The sequence below is a fragment of the Lissotriton helveticus genome, chromosome 6 (assembly GCF_964261635.1).
Source record: "Lissotriton helveticus chromosome 6, aLisHel1.1, whole genome shotgun sequence".
Lineage (NCBI taxonomy): Eukaryota > Metazoa > Chordata > Amphibia > Caudata > Salamandridae > Lissotriton > Lissotriton helveticus.
Window position 1 is genome coordinate 1,634,955,973 of NC_136067.1, and position 18,196 is coordinate 1,634,974,168.

Consider the following 18,196-nt stretch of genomic DNA (forward strand, 5'->3'; position numbering starts at 1 on the left):
TAATGTGTAATGTCATTCTGAGGAGAAAAACAGTCTGCAGAAGTGTGAGCTTCCCGTGCCATTTTCACTTCCATACAAGTGTCTCAGAACCCCTAAAAGACAAATATTTCAGGATTTCCAGCATGTAGTTAGTTTCATATTTTGACTCTTGCATGGTGCCAGAGGGCCTGGGTAAAAACACAAATTTGACATTTGATTCTAACAAATAGTGTTGGCGAATAGGCGCTGTGATGAGCTTTAGAAGCTTATGCTACTTGTAATAAATGTGTGTGTCTGGCCACTCCAATGCTGTGTTGCCTTGGTACTCCTCAGCCCTGTCACCTCTGTTCTCATTTTCAGTGTGTGACATGGACTGTTACGGTCTTCTCTGGGGTACAGTATGCTTTTAAAGATGTCTCTTCGATGTATTATTTCCCCCCCCCCCAGTTTTTTCATGGTCTGCTCTTTGTATTTGTTCTTTTTAGAGGCGCTCTCATGTCCGTGGGCAATAAAGAGACCTCTATATGATTCTATCGGCAGAATGACGTGAGGTGAAAAAGGAAAACCAATACATCCACCCTCCTTTCCAGTGAGGAAGTCAAAACTTTGCTATAGAATTTAGATGCTCATAGGGGAGGGAGAGTTTAAGGGCCATCCACCTCTAGAGGGTGGAAAAACCAAAGTAGGCAGATGACCTTTTTTTGTTGTTTCTCAAAACATCCCCAGTCCAGTGACACAGAATAGGTAGAGCTTGGATTTATAAAAATACCCATGCTAGAAAGGTAGGTTCTTTTGGACACTTCTACCTGCATGTTCATCACCATGGAATATCCCAGGCGCCAGACTTAACGTGGAAACATCTGCCATAGCTCTCCAGGGCAATAGGGGGTGGTGGCTCAGTCTCTGTGCAGGAAGTGGCGTTGTGGAAACATCACTGGAGCCATATAGTACCCACCCCTCTGGCTCAAAATTAATTTGAAGGCCATTTACGAGTGGCAAGCAAAGCTCTTTATGTCCAGTGCAAGGGAGGAACATTGTGTCAGAGTGACAGGCCTTGATCTAGAATCGAGATAAGGCCCATACCTCCATCTCACTCCTCCGTGTCCTCAAAGGAATAATAGAGACTCCGTAAGAAGAAGAAACAATCCTATTCTCCCAGAAGCACGGGGCAAGACTTAACCTTGTGTTTCTCCCCTGCTCTTTTTAGGTCTCAGCCTGAGTAGGCTGTGCTTGCGCTGTCTTGCCGGCGAGAACTTATGTTTTTCAGTGTGGGGCTTGAACCCGCCCCTCTTCTCCATTGGCTGGCTTACTAAATGGAGGCCAGCCATTGGAGGAGAGGGGCGTCTGTCGTTTTAAGCCCCGTGTTTTGGGGATTGAGGGGCGTGTTTTTTTTAGGTTCTTTCTCTCCTCTTTCCATTGGCTGGAATTTTACATTCCCGCCAATGGGAATTGGAGAGAACGATTAACACGCCCCTCAATCCCAAAAATGACGTGTGTTTCTCCGAGGCATTTCTGCATGACCTCGGAGAAACATGGTGGTGTGGAGCGCTCCTCTAATGGCGAGAAATAAGTGAAAGAGGGACGACAGAGGTGGCACTTGCCTTGGTCCTTCTGTTGATCCTGAAGTTGCTGAGCTTCCCGTTACAGTGCCGGATCAGGTCGTCCATGCAACTCATCAGGCCCCGATGGCTTTGCATTCGGGCTCGCTGCCCTCCACCCAGGTGATCTGGTCGACCAGTCCCTCCTCTGGCTCACGAGCTGCTCGTCCGTGAAGCGACCCGTGCCTCGCAGCGCGCACACCTTCTGCGCAACGCCCTCGCCAGCCATTGGGCCCAGGAAGTCGTCGAGCATGCAGATGCCGTTCTTCTCCATGCATGGCAGCAGGTACTCTCGAGCCAGTTGCTGCGAAGGTGGCGGGCCCCGGCTCTGCCAATTCAGTGCCCCGCTTCGCGAGCCCCCACCGACGGCTGCAGTCATGAACCGCCCAGACCGCTTAGTGTAGTCCTCGGCGGCCAGCGGCTGTGGCTCAGAGGGTTGCTGGGAGGCGACATCCGGTGTAGTATCATTGCCACCTGGGCTGGCGGCCGCAGCAGTGTTAGGGGTGGTCGAGGCCCCAGCGTTAGTAGTGTTAAAGACCCCAGTGACTGAACCCTCGTTCACTGGCGTGGCAGAATCCCTGTGCTAAAGGTGGGAGCGGCAGTGTTGCCACCAGGCTGCTCGTTCCCTTTACACACCAGCTTGTGCTTCTTCCAGTCCTGACGCTGGTGCTCCTTGCTGCAGTAGAAGGAGCTCTGGCAGCGGCCACAGCGCAGCAGCTGTTCGAGTTTACCGCAGAGCTCACAGTACTGCCGCTCGCTCAACCCGCCCGAGGCCATACCAGCCTTGGGGGAGGCCGTCGCCAGAGCCCGGTTGGATCAGCCCGCATGGCCGCCAGGAGCTGCGACGGGAGCCTTTGCCGGCCTACACTTGGCCCCAGCTGCTCGTTCGCGCCCTCTCGCACGTACGCCAAAGGCTGGTGTCAGCGACTGGGCCCCGACTGCCTTCTGCGTGGGAAGGGGGTGGTCTGTTCCCGACTTTTGCTTGTCCCGCACCCGGAGGCTGAGTGAAGATTTAGGTTGGGCCGCGCCGATGACAACCTTTGGCCTCCTCTCTGCCTCGCCTGCCTGACAGAGAATCTCGGGTCCCCTCCCCGGGTGTTCGACAATCGGTATACGCAGCGAAGGAAGGTGGCATTTGTAGGAGAGTAGGGTCTGCAATCCTATGGTCACCACAGATTTTAGCTTTTTGCTTCACTGGTTTACGACTTTCCCTGGCTGTGGGCCTGCTAATCAGACCCACAGCCTAGCTGTTCTCTCTCTAAATTGGCATCCATGTACTTTAGGTGCATTTACCAATTGGTATTGGGACACCTTATCAGCCCCTGTACAGTGTACCATAGGTACCCAGGGCATAGGTGAACCGAAGGCCTACCAGGGGCTGAAGCATGTTTTATACCACCCAAACAGACACAACTGGCTGGTAAGACAGCTGGGGCAAGGTGGTGTAATCCCCCTTTGCTGTAGATATAGTATACCTATATCTAACCCCAAAATGGACACATATATTCCTATCAGTCACTCCTATGGCAGGCCTTATCAATCCTGAAGGCAGAGTGCTGGGAATTATATGAGATGGTGCTCTGGCATGAGCTGAGCCCGTCTGCAGCTTGCGGAACCAAGTCCTAATAGCTTTTCCATGATAACGCTATACCATATACTCTTAAGTGCATTATAATCCTCGCGGTTGAATGCTAACTTTGGTATAGCATTATCAAAACATGTCGAGTAAGGTGTCATACGAATTGGAATACTCCCCCCCTCGCCAGTTCTGGTGACGGGGGTAGCATTTCACCCTTCTAGAGGGACATGACATGTATGTAACTGTGAACCCCGGTTAAAGTTAACTCGAGCCTTGGCATCACAAAATGGATGCTGCCACCACAGACACCAGTCTGACCTCCTGCTGCTGGGAGTCCTTCCAGCGAGGGAGGCTTGGACAAAGGGTTTCCTGCCTTGGGAGGTGCTAGCACCACCCCAGACAGGATTTTGTGTATTGGGTAGGACAGGCCTGAAAGGAATGAGACATGCCTGGGGCACACAAGGTGCCCTGTGCATACACCGGTTCAAACCAGTTGCTGGGGCACCCCAGCTCTGGCGCGAAGCCGGACAAAGGATAGGGGGTGTAACCACCCCTCCCTCCTGGTCCCACCCATAGGAGGGACCTAGTCGTAGTACAGCCCCCTTTAGCCGGATAAAGGTAGGAGCTGGTCCCATTCCAAATGAGATTATCCTGAACAACTTTACAAGAAGAAACTCTGGACTTCGACGTTCTGCTCCACAGAAGACTGAAGAATCTCCCTTGTGGGCAAGGAGTGTCCACCCTGCAACTGCAGGCACCATCAAGCGTCCAGCGGCTTCACTTTGTCGTCTTCCCTCGAGGATCCAGACTTCAGAGCCCGACGAGACCCGGATTCCCAGACCTCTCCGACCTCAACTCACATCTGCAGCACAGCTGAGATCCGTGGGTGCGACGAGACACGTGGGACCGGCCATCTTGGAGAAACTGCACTTCGCTTCCAGCACGACTTCTGAGGTAAACTCTACAAAGTGCTTTGGGGATTGAGAAGCCCCAGCCCCGAGCAGCTCCTGCATCGAAGATTAGCCCTCCAGCATCCACGAGATCTGCGTGGGGCCCTTCTGCCTGTTTGCTGCTCGACGCGTTGTCTGGTCACTTGCTGGCTGGCTAGTGACCTCCTAGACGACTATCTTTGAAAACTACACTGCTGGTCTGGTTGCTCCAGACTGGCCCTTGCTCCCTTCCAAAAGAAGAGCACCCCGGCCTCTCCTAGTCCGCACCATACGCCTTTTTCACTCACCGCGTGGGTTGCCTTTGCCAAGGCCTGTTGACGCCGACGCCGAATCCGGAACAGACACCGCAGACAGCGAGAGCCTGCGTAGGACAGCTCGTGCCTCCATCCTGGTCGTCGAAGACGCCTCCTGGTCCACGTGGCTGCAGAGTCAAGCGTCCACTCTTCACCTGATCGCGACGACATCTGGTTCCTTCCTGGTTCCACTCCAGTCACTGGCTAGTGACTTTGAACATTGTCCCCTCTGCTTTCAGGTCTTCAGCATCCCTGATCCACCCTTGGATCACACCGGACATCTTCCTCCTGGTCGCCTGCAGCATCTTTTCTTCCAGGCTCCATAGGCTTAAACGCAGAAACCCGACACGACTTCGCACCTATGCACCCGCAGCCTGTGGGTGAGGTAACAAGAGCATTTCGGTGCTCAAGGGTAGATTAACTCTCCTAGTGTCCAGATTCACAGTCGTTTTAGTCCTAACCAGTCAGGATCTTCCGTACTCACCTTTTTCTTGAACTGTACTGTCCATAGACGTTGTTGCGCATCCCGCGTGTGAGTTCACACTCTGCACCCGCGTCCCGTGGGCCTCCTATTACTTACCTAAAGTTAGGATAGTGTAGTCCCAGCGATGCTACAGCCTCTGGACAGCTCCATTCCTTCTATCGATTTCCTTATACCATTTACTTAGTATATAGTTTTCCGTGCCCCTAGGGCACCATTGTAATTTTGTCGTATTTTTCCTAAGAGATTGTCATGTGCTTAGCCCTCTGATCTCATAAAGAGTTCAGAGGTGTTTGTTATTAATAAATATATTGTTTATTTTCATAACCTGTGTGGTGTCCTTTCATCTGGTATTCAAGGGGTTATATGTGGTAAAACAGCTGGCTTCACATGCCAAAAGAGTTTAGCCTAAGACTGCTTTGTCCATGCTACCATTAGGATAGCTGGTCTATAAGGTTGACTTACAACCAATCACCATAAGGGTTGTTTAGACTGATACAAGATGATCACTAGAACTAGTGAGCATCATATATCAGGCCAACTTCTCACAGCATTGAAATCCTTTCAGAAGTACCCAAGTACCCTCTGAACTCTTGAAGGCTCCCACAAAACAGTGGTTTTGACTGTGAAGCTTCTCGGCGTGGATACAGTTCACACAAAATCCACTTGACCAGCCACGCTGCTTGAGCATTAATCAGTCAGTTGCCATTGATCCTCGAGTATGCAGACTCGTCGCGCTCAGGATCAGCACCACCCGCCGCCCCCAGTGGTACCCCCAGCTGCCACTGCTGTGCCGCCCTCCCCGCTGCGGAGCCCCAGCCTCTCCCCGCGCCGCGGCTTGGACGCAGAGGCTGAGGGGGAGGCCAGCGGATCAGCCCCTAGCGCCATCATAGTTGGTGTTCCCTGCGTCCCTAGCCTCCCCGATCCCTCTCCTCTGGGGGTCGCCTCAGGCTCTTGCTCGTCTTCCAGCAGTAGCGGCAGTACCAGCGGCCCCTCCTCTGGCTCCAGTCCTGCGGATAGCCCCGCCGAGGCCGCTGGAGTGTCCGGGGCCTTCCGAGAGCTCTTCGAAGCTTGCAGGAATGGGGATGTGTCCCGAGTTAAGCGACTGGTGGACACAAGCAACGTGAATGCCAAGGATATGGCAGGCAGGAAGAGCACCCCTCTGCACTTCGTAGCCGGTAAGAGAAAGGTTGATGCATTGACAGGACAGCTCGGCCATTGTGTCTCTTGTCTTACATTTATCATAAATCGCTCCACTTGCGTATTTATTTATATTATCTGCCAATGTCTCTAGCCCATAGATCACGAAACGTATATGTTTGTCCAGATGTTGAGATTTTATAATAGACCTACTCTGTGCCAACAATGAGGTGGTGTTATTCGTAGCTGTCACTTCTCTGTATTGCATCACTTCTTTGTATTGCATCACTTGTATCGCGTTTGCTGCCCCTGTATGGGATGCTGAAAAGCTTGCATACATGGACAGCATGCTCCGCCCTATCGGGTGTGTTGTTGGAACTAGGTTATCTGTGTTTTGATTCTGTGTGGAAAATGGTTCCATGCCTTGCGTGATAACCACCGGGGTCATCACGCTTTTATCATGTTATGGGGCGTCCTGTTGTGAGTAGGGCGGAGAGTTACCCAATTCAACAAGAAGTTTGACCTCCCAAGGCACATGCGTGTGGGTGTTGCGGGCGCCATGTTGGGAGAGAGGCCGAGGAGAAGTCAACAGAATATGGGGAGATCGGTAATGAGGTTAGTGAAAAGCTCTAATGGTAGTCAGCGCTAAGTAAAAAGTAAATACTTGCTTTAATGTCATGTATAACGGCCACTACTCTACATGGAAAAGGTATCATGTGTCTGTAGCAAAAGCATGGAGACTGCATACCTTGATGAGAAAAAAATATAATACAAATGTGTCATATATTAAATTAGAGCAAGTATTTCTTTTTTACTTAGCGCTGACTACCATTAGCGCTTTTAATATATATTATTACTAACTTCTTAGTGCCTTCGCTTTTAGCATGGGTGTTAGCAGTTCTGACCCGGCTTTCGATGCTCGATGACCTCCGCTTCTGTAATGGTTAGTGTGGCCATGCCTGACTCTACTGCTGATTGAAATACATTAACCGGGGCAACACCTTACATAAATTCCAAGTAGAACTGTCTGTTTGTTGTGGTTTAAATGGCTTGATTTAATGGCCGCTTGGACTTCCATATTAAAGAACGGGGCTGATGAGGCCCCTAGCTGTGTTTTTGTTTTTTGTGATAAGTGTAAGTTTTTCAAAAAGTACTTTTGTTCTGTTAGGGTCACTTCTTATTTAAGGAATTGTAGTATGCTCTGAAAATATTTTATTTGTCTTGTTTGTCATTATCATGATATGTCCTTTAGAGCTTAAGGGGGGGTGATGTATTTTTATTTTCGCTTTTAAAGCATTCACTAAAAGCGTATGCCCCTTATTTCCTATTTCGTAACCCTGCCTTTCAGTGTCGATTTCCGCTCAGGTCAATTACCAGTAGAGTATAAAGGTGTTCCCTAATGGAGGCGGGTTTACACAGAACCTTCCTCAAATTTATGTGATCGTGCAATTCTTCTGCTTCCCAAATGCGGTTTCAAGTTGGTGCTGTGCCACCTCTCTATCCCGTTTTGCAACAGAGGTATTAGAATTAAATTCCCCCCTAGCAACTTTCTCTAAGGTGTCCCAGAGAATGCCTAAGTGTATATGGGTTGTCGTTAAAAGGTTTCTAGTAGGGGGTCTTGAACCCGCCCCTTTTCTCCATTGGCTGGCTTCCTAAACAGCGGCCAGCCATTGGAGAAGAGGTTTGTCTATCCATTTAAGCCCCGTCTTTTCGGGATTGAGGGGTGTGTTTTTTAGTTTCTTTCTCTCCTCTCCCCATTGGCTGGAATTTTACATTCCAGCCAATGGGAAAAGAGAAAAACACGCCCTCGTTCAGTCTCCTTCCAGCGACAGACACAAGCACAGTGGTAGAAGATGGTCCCCATGAAGGCCTTTTGGTGCGAGGAATCCTAAGTGACCCCCATACCTGCCCTTCAATCTGAGGTGTGGAGTTGACAATGGTGCCCTTGTAAACCCTAAGGAACAATATCTGAAAGAGACACGTTAGTGATAGATTCCTTACCTTAGAATATCCCCAGGCGTCAAACTGGATCCGGAAATTTTTACGTAGCAGTACCCTTGTGTGTCGGTAGGCGTCGTCTGTGGCTCCGTGTCCGTCGTCTGCGCCGTGATGACGTCATCGGAGTACTTAAACGCCGCCTCTGCGTGCTGACATCAGTTCTTCTTTTTTCCGCGCCAGCAGCGCAGATCCGGAAAAAGTGGTACCTTAGTCATTCTTTGACTGAAACTTTTTACGATCCTTTTTGATCTTTCCTTCGAGTCTTCGACTCCGAACGGTGACGGTAGGGATGCCAGGTTTTAAGCCTTGTGAGGATTGCGAACGACTGATGTCGGTCACGGACCCTCATTGTCGGTGTCTCCACTGTCTCGGCGTCGATCATGACGACAAGACCTGCTCGGACTGCCGGGCCCTAACCTCGAAAGCTAGGCGGGAGCGGTCCCGCAAGCGACTCGAGCTCAGGCAGTCGACCCTGCGCTGTGAGAGGTCCCGGTCCGGACGGAGGTCAAGGGACCGGTCGCAGGAGCGGAGCCGCCATAGCTCCGGGAGTCGACATCACTCCTCAGGGTCGAAGTCGTCAGGTAAGCACAATAAGTCGAAGAGACGTCATCGCTCTTCCGACTCCCCCCGACGCTCGCACGACGCGGCCGGGGGTTCGGGTGACAACGCCCACGCGGCTCCGTCGGAGTCGCGAGCGTCTCGTCCGGCCCCACACCCTCCGGTCCCTGGGCCACGCGCGACGCCGGAGAAGATCGAGCGGATCCTCGTGGCCATGAGGTCCCTCACCCCTCCGACGGGCTCCGCGGCGCCTTCGGGCCCAGCGGACCAGTCTGGGGGCCCTAGCGGGTCGGGGGCTTCGGCCCCGACGCCGCCGGCGCCTTCGGGCTCTGCGCCGCAGGGCCCCACTGGATCCGCTTCTGGATCTGGGTCGTGGCCGGTTGACTTAACGACCTCACCGGCGCCGGTCCCTCAGGTGTCACCTCAGGCGGCGCCGTCCCCGATACCTCCCTCGTTCCGGCGCTGGGCGCGGCTCTCTACGCCGTTTGGAGAGTTAATCTTCCATGAACTGGCCCCATCATTTGACACCCCTGAGTACCAGGAGATGGGTGATTAGGAGTATTGGGAGGGGTCTGAGGAGGACTGGACAGGTGAACTTGGGGAAGCCAGTGGTCTGGACACCTCGCCAGACACTGGTTTTGTCTCACCTCCTACTGTGGCTACGGAGGAGGGGGCAACCTACAGTGTGGTGCTGACGCGGGCGGCCAAGGCCTTGGGCCTTGAACTCCCCGTCGCGGCCGTGAGGACTAACCTCACTGAGGTCCTTAAACCGCAGTCAAGCTCGGCTGAGCCTCTGCTGCAGTTTAATGAGGCCTTGACTGACGTTCTTTTGGGCACTTGGTCCAGGCCCGCTACAGATTGGCCTGTAGATAGGAACGTGGCAAGACGCCACCGCCCGGCCCCAGGCGACCCTTGTTTCCTGTCCACCCACCCCACCCCATAGAGCCTGGTGATCCAGGCCTCCAATTCCCAGACCGCATTCCCGTCTGCTCCGCCTGACCGGGAATTCAAGCGGTATGAGCAATACGGCAAGAAGGTATTCTACTCCCTGAGTCTGGGACTGCGGTCTTCCAACACCGCATGCCTCTTGGGCCGTTACAACCACTCTCTGTGGGATACGGTCGCGAACGTGCTGCCAGAATGGAGGTATGAGCTAAACTCGGCCAAGCCCTTGTGGAAGGCCGAGATGCGGCACGTTATTCTATCCGGTGTGGACTGGATACCACCGACTCACTGGGCAGAGTGATGGCCACGACGGTGGCGATTCGTCGCCACGCCTGGTTGAAGTCCACCAACTTCTCGGCTGATGTCCAGAACACTCTTGGACATGCCGTTTGATGGCCGTCGCCTTTTTGGCGACAAGGCAGACCATGCACTTGAGCGCTTTAAGAACTCCAGGGCTACGGCCAAGTCCTTGGGCCTCTCAGCCCCGCACCAGCAATCTGGTGCCTTTCGCGGCCAAGGAAGGGGTGTACCCACACGTGCTGCCAGCCACGCACCGCAGAGTATTACCCAACGCGGTGGCGGCCGTGGAAACCGCCGTGGTGGCGGTCGGGGACAACAGCGAGGACAGTCCACACCTTCCCCCGCAGCATCCGCCTCAAAACCCTCCTAGTCCGTGCTTTCAGGCCCATGTGTCGCCGGTGGGGGGCAGGGTTCGCCATCACCTCCTCCACTGGCGCACTGTCACGTCGGACAGGTGGGTGCTGCAAATAGTCCGAAGGGGCTACTCCCTCCCCTTCGAGGCGACTCCTCCAGCCATGCCACCGCAGAACCACCGTGTATCGGGGGATCATTTGCGACTTCTGCAGGAGGAAGTTACGGCCCTCTTGGCCAAGGGGGCCATCAAGCGCGTTCCTGGGCCAGAAGTAGGGTGTGGTTGCTACTCCCACTACTTTCTGGTACCCTAGAAGGGCAAAGGGGGCCTACACCCTATCTTGGCCCTCCGGAACGTCAACGGCTTCCTCTGGAAGGAGAAGTTCAAAATGCTGACACTGGCTCAGGTCTTAGCTGCCCCGGACCCCGGAGACTGGATGGTAGCGTTGGACTTGCAGGACGCTTATTTCCACATCCCCGTCCTGACGGCCCACCTGCGCTACCTGCGGTTCACGGTTGGCCACGAGCACTTTCAGTTTACCGTGCTCCCCTTTAGCCTTACCAGCGCCCCACGGGTGTTCACAAAGGTGATGGCGGTGGTCCCAGCTCATCTGCGCAGGTTAGGGGTTTCAGTCTTCCCCCTACCTCGACGACTGGTTGTTGAAGGCGGGCTCGCCCCAGACAGTCGTCAGCCACCTCCAGACAACGGCAGACCTCCTGCACCAGCTGGGATTCTCCATCAATGTGCCGAAGTCACACCTGTGCCCCTCTCGGAAGCTCCTCTTCATCGGAGCGGTTATCGACTCGGCGCAGTTTCGGGTTTATCCACCCGAACAGCGGGTTTGGGGTATTCAGGCTCTGATTCCACTCTTTCAGCCTTTATCCCGGATCTCGGTCAGGTTGACGCTGCGGCTTCTGGGGCTGATGGCCTCCTGCATCCCGCCAGGTGGCGGATGCGGGCTCTGAAGTTTCAGTGGGCCCTGCATCAGGGCAACCTCTCCGACCATGTCTTGATCTCGGAGGGCACTGCGAGACCGCTGCAGTGGTGGCTCACGGACCGCGATTGGTTCAGCGGTAGATCCCTCTCCCTTCCCCAACCGGAGCACGTAGTTGTGACGGGCTTGGGAGGCCACATGGGAGAGGCGGAGATCAGAGGCCTCTGGTCTCCGGCGGAGTCCCGGCTCCATATCAACCTTTTGGAGCTGCGGGCGATTCGTGTAGCACTAAAGGCATTCCTCCCCTCTGTCCGGGGGAGTGTAGTGCAGGTGTTCACGGACAACACCACCGCCATGTGGTACTGCAACAAACAGGGCGGGTGGGGTCGTGGACCCTTTGCCAGGAGGCTCTGCGCCTCTGGCAATGGCTGGAACATCAGGGCGTGACCCTGATGGTTCAACACCTGGCAGGTTCTCTGAACGCCAGGGTGGACGAGCTCAGCCGTCGGTGCATGATGGACCACGAATGGCGTCTGAACTCTGATGTGGCGCAAGGCCTCTTTCAGCAGTGGGGAGAGCCTTTGTTAGATCTATTTGCCACAAAAGAGAACGTGCAATGTCATCAGTTCTGCGCGTTGGAATTTCCAAAGCGGCACTTGCTCGGAGACGCTTTTCGTCGCGAGTGGAGTTGCGGTCTGTTGTACGCCTTTCCGCCTATACCACTTCTGCCCAGAGTGCTGAAGGATATCAAGCGCGACCGGGCCCAAGTCATCCTTGTGGCTCCGGACTGGGCACGAAGGTACTGGTATCCAAAGCTACTCAGTATGTCAGTCGATCCCCCGGTTCGTCTGCCTCTTCAGGAGGACCTTCTGTCGCAGTAGCAGGGGACAGTGCTCCGCCCGAACCTGTCCAGTCTCCACCTCCATGCTTGGAAATTGAGCGGCAACAGTTGAGGCCATTTGACTTGCCTCCTGAAGTCTGTAATGTCATTCTGGCAGCCAGGCATCCCTCCACAAAATCGGTATACGCCTGCAGGTGGAATACATTTGTGGCAGACCAGTCCGGAGGGATGTCTTCTTTGGCCGTTCCGTACTCCAGTGTAAAAGCTAGGTCAGGGACAATCAATATTTGCCCGGCGGTATCGCCTCTATAACCCACAAAGTATTAATCAATGAAGAGGCAGGCGCTGGAGACTGGAAGGCAGGAAACAAGGTTTATTTTCTCCGGAGGAGAACACATCAGTTCAGACAGCCAGTATCGTCACGAGGTGCTCTAACCGCATCTCTGAGGCCTGGCCTCTTATACATAGTTTATGAATTTTATTGCAGGTAACACATTCTTGTAATGCTTTGAAGTATGAAAGGACATCCTCGGAATCTCCCCTCCAGGCCCGTTCCCACACACATTTACAGTTGAAGTCCCCACCCCGGTCACAATAGGTGATGATTATCGCACAGCTGGACATTCCGCCGATTCACGGAATGTGTGGGGTTGATCGGATATCATAGGGTGGGGGCTTTGATCAATTCGAGGGTCCTTTAATTGGGGGAAGCTTCCTACTGTACGGGAGGGGGGGGCAATAAACAGTATCCGCAGAGCTAGGTGGCGTCCTGGGAACGAGGAAGACAAACGGGCATACAGGAAAGGGGGTTTGTATCAAAGGGCCTGGGACCATGAAAGGAATGAGGGGAGGTGTCGCGCTGGGAACAGGATGGGGTTCTGAGGCAGAGCTGCGCTGAAGAGGGGTTTATGACCCAAGGCATGCGAGAGCGGGGGGGTTTATGACCCAAGGCATGCGAGAGCGGGGGGGGGGGGTTTGTGAGGGCGAAGGGCTGTGCTGGGGGGCCAGTGGCGTGTAGAGGGTGGTTCTGATCGAGGCACCTTAAATGGCGGGTGCGCACGACACAAAGTGTGGCATCAGGGGAAAAGGCAAGATGGCGCAGATAATGTTTACCAAACCGTACTAATTTTCCACACCAGGACTTTCTGGTGTGATGATTGGTTCGCAGACCCACCTCCGGGGTTGGTATTGCTGGGGTATCTATTCAAAGGTAAGGAATCTATCACCAATGTGTCTCTTTCAGATGCACAAGTTACTACTTGTGTAACGATATATCTGTAAGAGACATTAGTTAGTGATAGATTCCTTACCGACCCACCCATCCTCCCCGTTCTGCGAACTGATATCTAGGGTTAAGGTCCCCCCCCTTTCAGGGCCCTAGTTTCAATGGCACCAGTGTTGGTTTTTAACATGGCTCTGCGTTTCTGGCGCGGAAAAGCTGTGTCTAAGAACTGACGTCAGCACGCGGAGGCGGCATCTAAGTATTCCGATGTCATCACGGCGACGACGGACGCGGAGCCGCAGACGACGCCTACCGACGCGCAAGGGTACTGCTACGCAAAAATTTCCGGATCCAGTCTGACGCCTGGGGATATTCCAAGGTAAGGAATCTAATACTAACTAATGTCTCTTACACATATATCGTTACACAAGTAGTAACTTGTGCGACTTAGGAGGCAACAAAAAGGGTGGCTGTGTGTGTGTGTGGCTGTGTGTGTGTGTGTGTGGCTGTGTGTGTGTGTGTGTGTGTGTGGCTGTGTGTGTGTGTGTGGCTGTGTGTGTGTGTGTGTGGCTGTGTGTGTGTGTGTGTGTGGCTGTGTGTGTGTGTGTGTGGCTGTGTGTGTGTGTGTGTGGCTGTGTGTGTGTGTGTGTGGCTGTGTGTGTGTGTGGCTGTGTGTGTGTGGCTGTGTGTGTGTGGCTGTGTGTGTGTGTGTGGCTGTGTGTGTGTGGCTGTGTGTGTTGTGTGTGGCTGTGTGTTGTGTGTGGCTGTGTGTTGTGTGTGGCTGTGTGTTGTGTGTGGCTGTGTGTTGTGTGTGGCTGTGTGTGTGTGTTGTGTGTTGTGTGTGGCTGTGTGTGTGTGGCTGTGTGTGTGTGTTGTGTGTGGCTGTGTGTGTGTGGCTGTGTGTGTGTGGCTGTGTGTGTGTGTGTGTGTGGCTGTGTGTGTGTGTGGCTGTGTGTGTGTGTGTGGCTGTGTGTGTGGCTGTGTGTGTGTGGCTGTGTGTGTGGCTGTGTGTGTGGCTGTGTGTGTGGCTGTGTGTGTGGCTGTGTGTGTGGGTGTGTGTGTGGCTATGTGTGTGTGGCTATGTGTGTGTGGCTATGTGTGTGTGGCTGTGTGTGTGGCTGTGTGTGTGTGGCTGTGTGTGTGTGGCTGTGGCTGTGTGTGTGTGTGGCTGTGTGTGTGTGGCTGTGTGTGTGGCTGTGGCTGTGTGTGTGTGTGGCTGTGTGTGTGTGTGGCTGTGTGTGTGTGGCTGTGGCTGTGGCTGTGTGGCTGTGGCTGTGGCTGTGTGTGGCTGTGGCTGTGTGTGGCTGTGGCTGTGTGTGGCTGTGGCTGTGTGTGGCTGTGGCTGTGTGTGGCTGTGGCTGTGGCTGTGTGTGGCTGTGGCTGTGTGTGGCTGTGGCTGTGTGTGGCTGTGGCTGTGTGTGGCTGTGGCTGTGTGTGTTGCTGTGGCTGTGTGTGTTGCTGTGGCTGTGTGTGTTGCTGTGGCTGTGTGTGTTGCTGTGGCTGTGTGTGTTGCTGTGGCTGTGTGTGTTGCTGTGTGTTTGTGTGGCGCTGTGTGTGTTGCTGTGTGTTTGTGTGGCGCTGTGTGTTTGTGTGGCGCTGTGTGTTTGTGGCTGTGTGTGTGTGTGGCTGTGTGTGTGTGGCTGTGGCTGTGTGTGTGTGTGGCTGTGGCTGTGGCTGTGTGTGTGTGTGGCTGTGTGTGGCTGTGGCTGTGTGTGGCTGTGGCTGTGTGTGGCTGTGGCTGTGTGTGTGTGGCTGTGGCTGTGTGGCTGTGGCTGTGTGTGGCTGTGGCTGTGTGTGGCTGTGGCTGTGTGTGGCTGTGGCTGTGGCTGTGTGTGTTGCTGTGGCTGTGTGTGTTGCTGTGGCTGTGTGTGTTGCTGTGGCTGTGTGTGTTGCTGTGGCTGTGTGTGTTGCTGTGTGTTTGTGTGGCGCTGTGGCTGTGTGTGTTGCTGTGTGTTTGTGTGGCGCTGTGTGTTTGTGTGGCGCTGTGTGTTTGTGTGGGGCTGTGTGTTTGTGTGGCGCTGTGTGTGGCTGTGTGTGGCTGTGTGGCTGTGTGTGGCTGTGTGTGTGTTGCTGTGGCTGTGTGTGTTGCTGTGGCTCTGTGTGTGTGGCTCTGTGTGGGTGCAAATGCAATAGGTCTCGCATTTGCGAGAGATTAAGCTATTGGCATTGTAAATGACAATGACATTTATTTATCGGTTTTCAAAACCAACACATAAATAAAAATAATGTCCTTTACAATGCCAATAGCTCTAAGTTATGCAAAGGCGAGACCGTTGCATTGTAAATGCTTGTTTTCTTAGAGCCGGAGTTAGACACCGTCTCTTCCAGCGCCCAGGATGATACCCGCACCTGCATACCACAAGGTCCTGGGCAGATTCTGTCTCCTTCCTACGGGCCATGCTGAACATGTTACAAGGGAGAAGCAGTGCTCTTCGGTGCACCAGTTGGGCCCCATTGGACCATTTGGGGCTCCACTTCACCCCCTGGTGTAGGAAGCGAGCTCTTTATATGGTGGACCAAAAAGAGGTTCATTGTTTAACCCTTTAAATGCGTCGGACGGCTCCCGGCCGTCCGACGCTATGGGTGGCGTGTGCGTCGGAAGACCGGAAGCCGTCCAAATTTCGCACCCATCTACAGGGTTAAAGAGTTCAGGCAAACCCCAAAAGAATTACAGAGGCCCAAATGACACCACAAATGCTCTTTTGTGGTACTGTGGGCTAACAGTTAGGCATTATTGCACACACAAAGGCAGTAAGTGAGACCACACTAAAATAAAGTAGTCTGACACTGACTTACAAAAATGACACATACGTATATAGGAATTTAGATACCAAGATCATCGGAATGAGGTAAATAGTTTTTGAGTTATGAATTTTTAGTTTTAAAAAATGGACACAGTGCAATTTCTGAAGCGGTAATGTTATCCTATTGAGTAAAAACATACACTGCATACGGGTACTTCCCAGCAACTTAGGGGACCAATCTCCTGGACGTAAGGTAAGTATGTGGCAAGGTCCGAGGCAGCACCAACGGGTCACCTCTGAGGGAAGCCAGATTTGCATACCACAGGCAGTGGGCTCTTTGAAGCTCACTGCTGTGGAATAGTAGTTTACCAGCCTTCCTGGACGAAGTGTAAAACACCTCCCTCCAGACCAGGCATTGTTCGTGACCACCTGAGAGCGTGGACTCTCACCCCTGGGTGAGAAACTTGTCTGCGATGGCAGGCTGGACTAGACCATTCAGCCAGCACACTAGACGGGTGGTAGGTTTCAGGCGATACCGCGTGCATTAATAAATCCATCACTGGAGTCAGTGTGGGTTTATTAATATGAGATGTTTGATACCAAACACCATAGGTTTCACTGAAGGCATTCTAAAGCTGGGGAACTTGTTTTGATCGGTGCCCATTACATACCTTAAGATGGCTTTCCTGCTCACTTGTAATGTCTAGTAATGGAACTAGACATCATAGGGGCATATCTACTCATGTGTATATATGTCCTCACATAAAATACAATGCTCCCTGCCGTAGTGCTCAGAGGCCTGCTGTAGGGGTGACTTATATATATTAGAGGCAATGCCTCTGGCATGGCACGCAGAAGTGTCATGTTATGTTTTTAATCCTGGCTTGCACCACGTCACGCAGCCTGCAGTGGCAGTCTGTGTGGAATTGGTGTGTGGGTGCTTTAGGGTGGCATAATATAGGCTGCAGCCCTTTGGGACCCTCTTTAGCACTCATGCCCTAAGTATCCTGGGTACCATTTGCTAGGTACTTACACAGGTGCTAAAGTCTCTAGCTAATTCTAGAACAATTAGATAACATCTTTTTTTGACGAAGGAGCACTGGCACTGAGGTCTGGATAGCAGGCATCTGTGCACTGTAGTTGAAAATATGCATCTAGTAGCTAAAAAGGGACATAAAGTGGGGAGATTACTGCAACAAAAGCCCAGTTTCATACACTTGGATGGTGTAGACGTTCCTGCTGACCCAGTCCTCCCTCGACTGTATACCAGGTTGCCACCTCTGCCGTAGATTCCAGTGCCGTTAGGATCTTCACCTCCACAAGACACTACTGCCATCTGTCAAGAGGATGAAATCCAGAGAGATGCTCAATGCTTCCTAGAGGAACAACAATATCAAGAGGCGCCCAATCCAAAAAGCCCATATTGGAACACAATTGTATGCTTTTTGTTTGGACTTAAAGTCCTCCGATGATCATGGGGATGCTGATGGCACTGAGCCCATCCCCTCCTCTGATGCAACCGATCTTTTGGCCTTTCAGAATGCCAGTGGGCTTGATATGTCACCAGACATTGATCCAGCACTGGCAGAAAGTTTATCCTTCATACCATGCTCAAGGCTTCTAAAGTGTTTAAGCTCGCTCTCCCTTCATTGGAATATAGGCCTAACATTTTGAGTGATGAGCTTCAGTTGGCGTTGTCTACCGTGGAGGCACTGCCTCCCTTTTAATGTGGATCTTCTGAAAGCATCCAAATAGCCATGGTCTAAAAACTCACCATGTGTGTGGTGGAAAACCAAACCATTACACATTGTTACATGCCAGCTGTTGGACTCGACTTTCTTGTCCCTCCATCCTTCTCCAAAAAGCTTGGTGGTACAGGCTTCTTCCATGATCAGGTTGAACCCAGGGGCCTTTCCCCAACCATGGTGTCTCCAAAGCTGGGGGAAGTTGTAAAGAAAGCATTGTCCACAGGCATTCTAGCTCTGCGTTCCCTGAATGCAGCGTGTTTGTTGGGGTGCTTCTCCCATGCCTTTTGGGATATGCAGCGTTGGTGGTCCCTCAACTTACCCGATTGTCTCAGGGGCTACGTCGCAAGGGTGGTCCATTATGGGCAGCATGCTTCCTGCCTTATACACAGGAATAGCCGGATACTTTTGAAGGAGGGTAGGACCACTGCAAGATCATTAGAGCTGCAGTCAACGAAGGACTGATGTTTCTATTGTAGTTTCAAGTGCTTTGGCAGGAGTTCCCCTTTTGGACAATTACAGTCAATTTCAACTGGC

General features: G+C 52.8%; 1 protein-coding gene and 1 pseudogene across 2 annotated transcripts in view; one reads left to right on the forward strand and one right to left on the reverse strand.

Moving 5' to 3' along the window:
- CCT4 (chaperonin containing TCP1 subunit 4) overlaps positions 1 to 18,196 on the forward strand; it is a 157,459-nt gene that overhangs the window by 39,456 nt on the left and 99,807 nt on the right. The window lies entirely within an intron of this gene.
- On the reverse strand, positions 1,533 to 2,354 carry LOC144761419 (egl nine homolog 1 pseudogene; annotated as a pseudogene).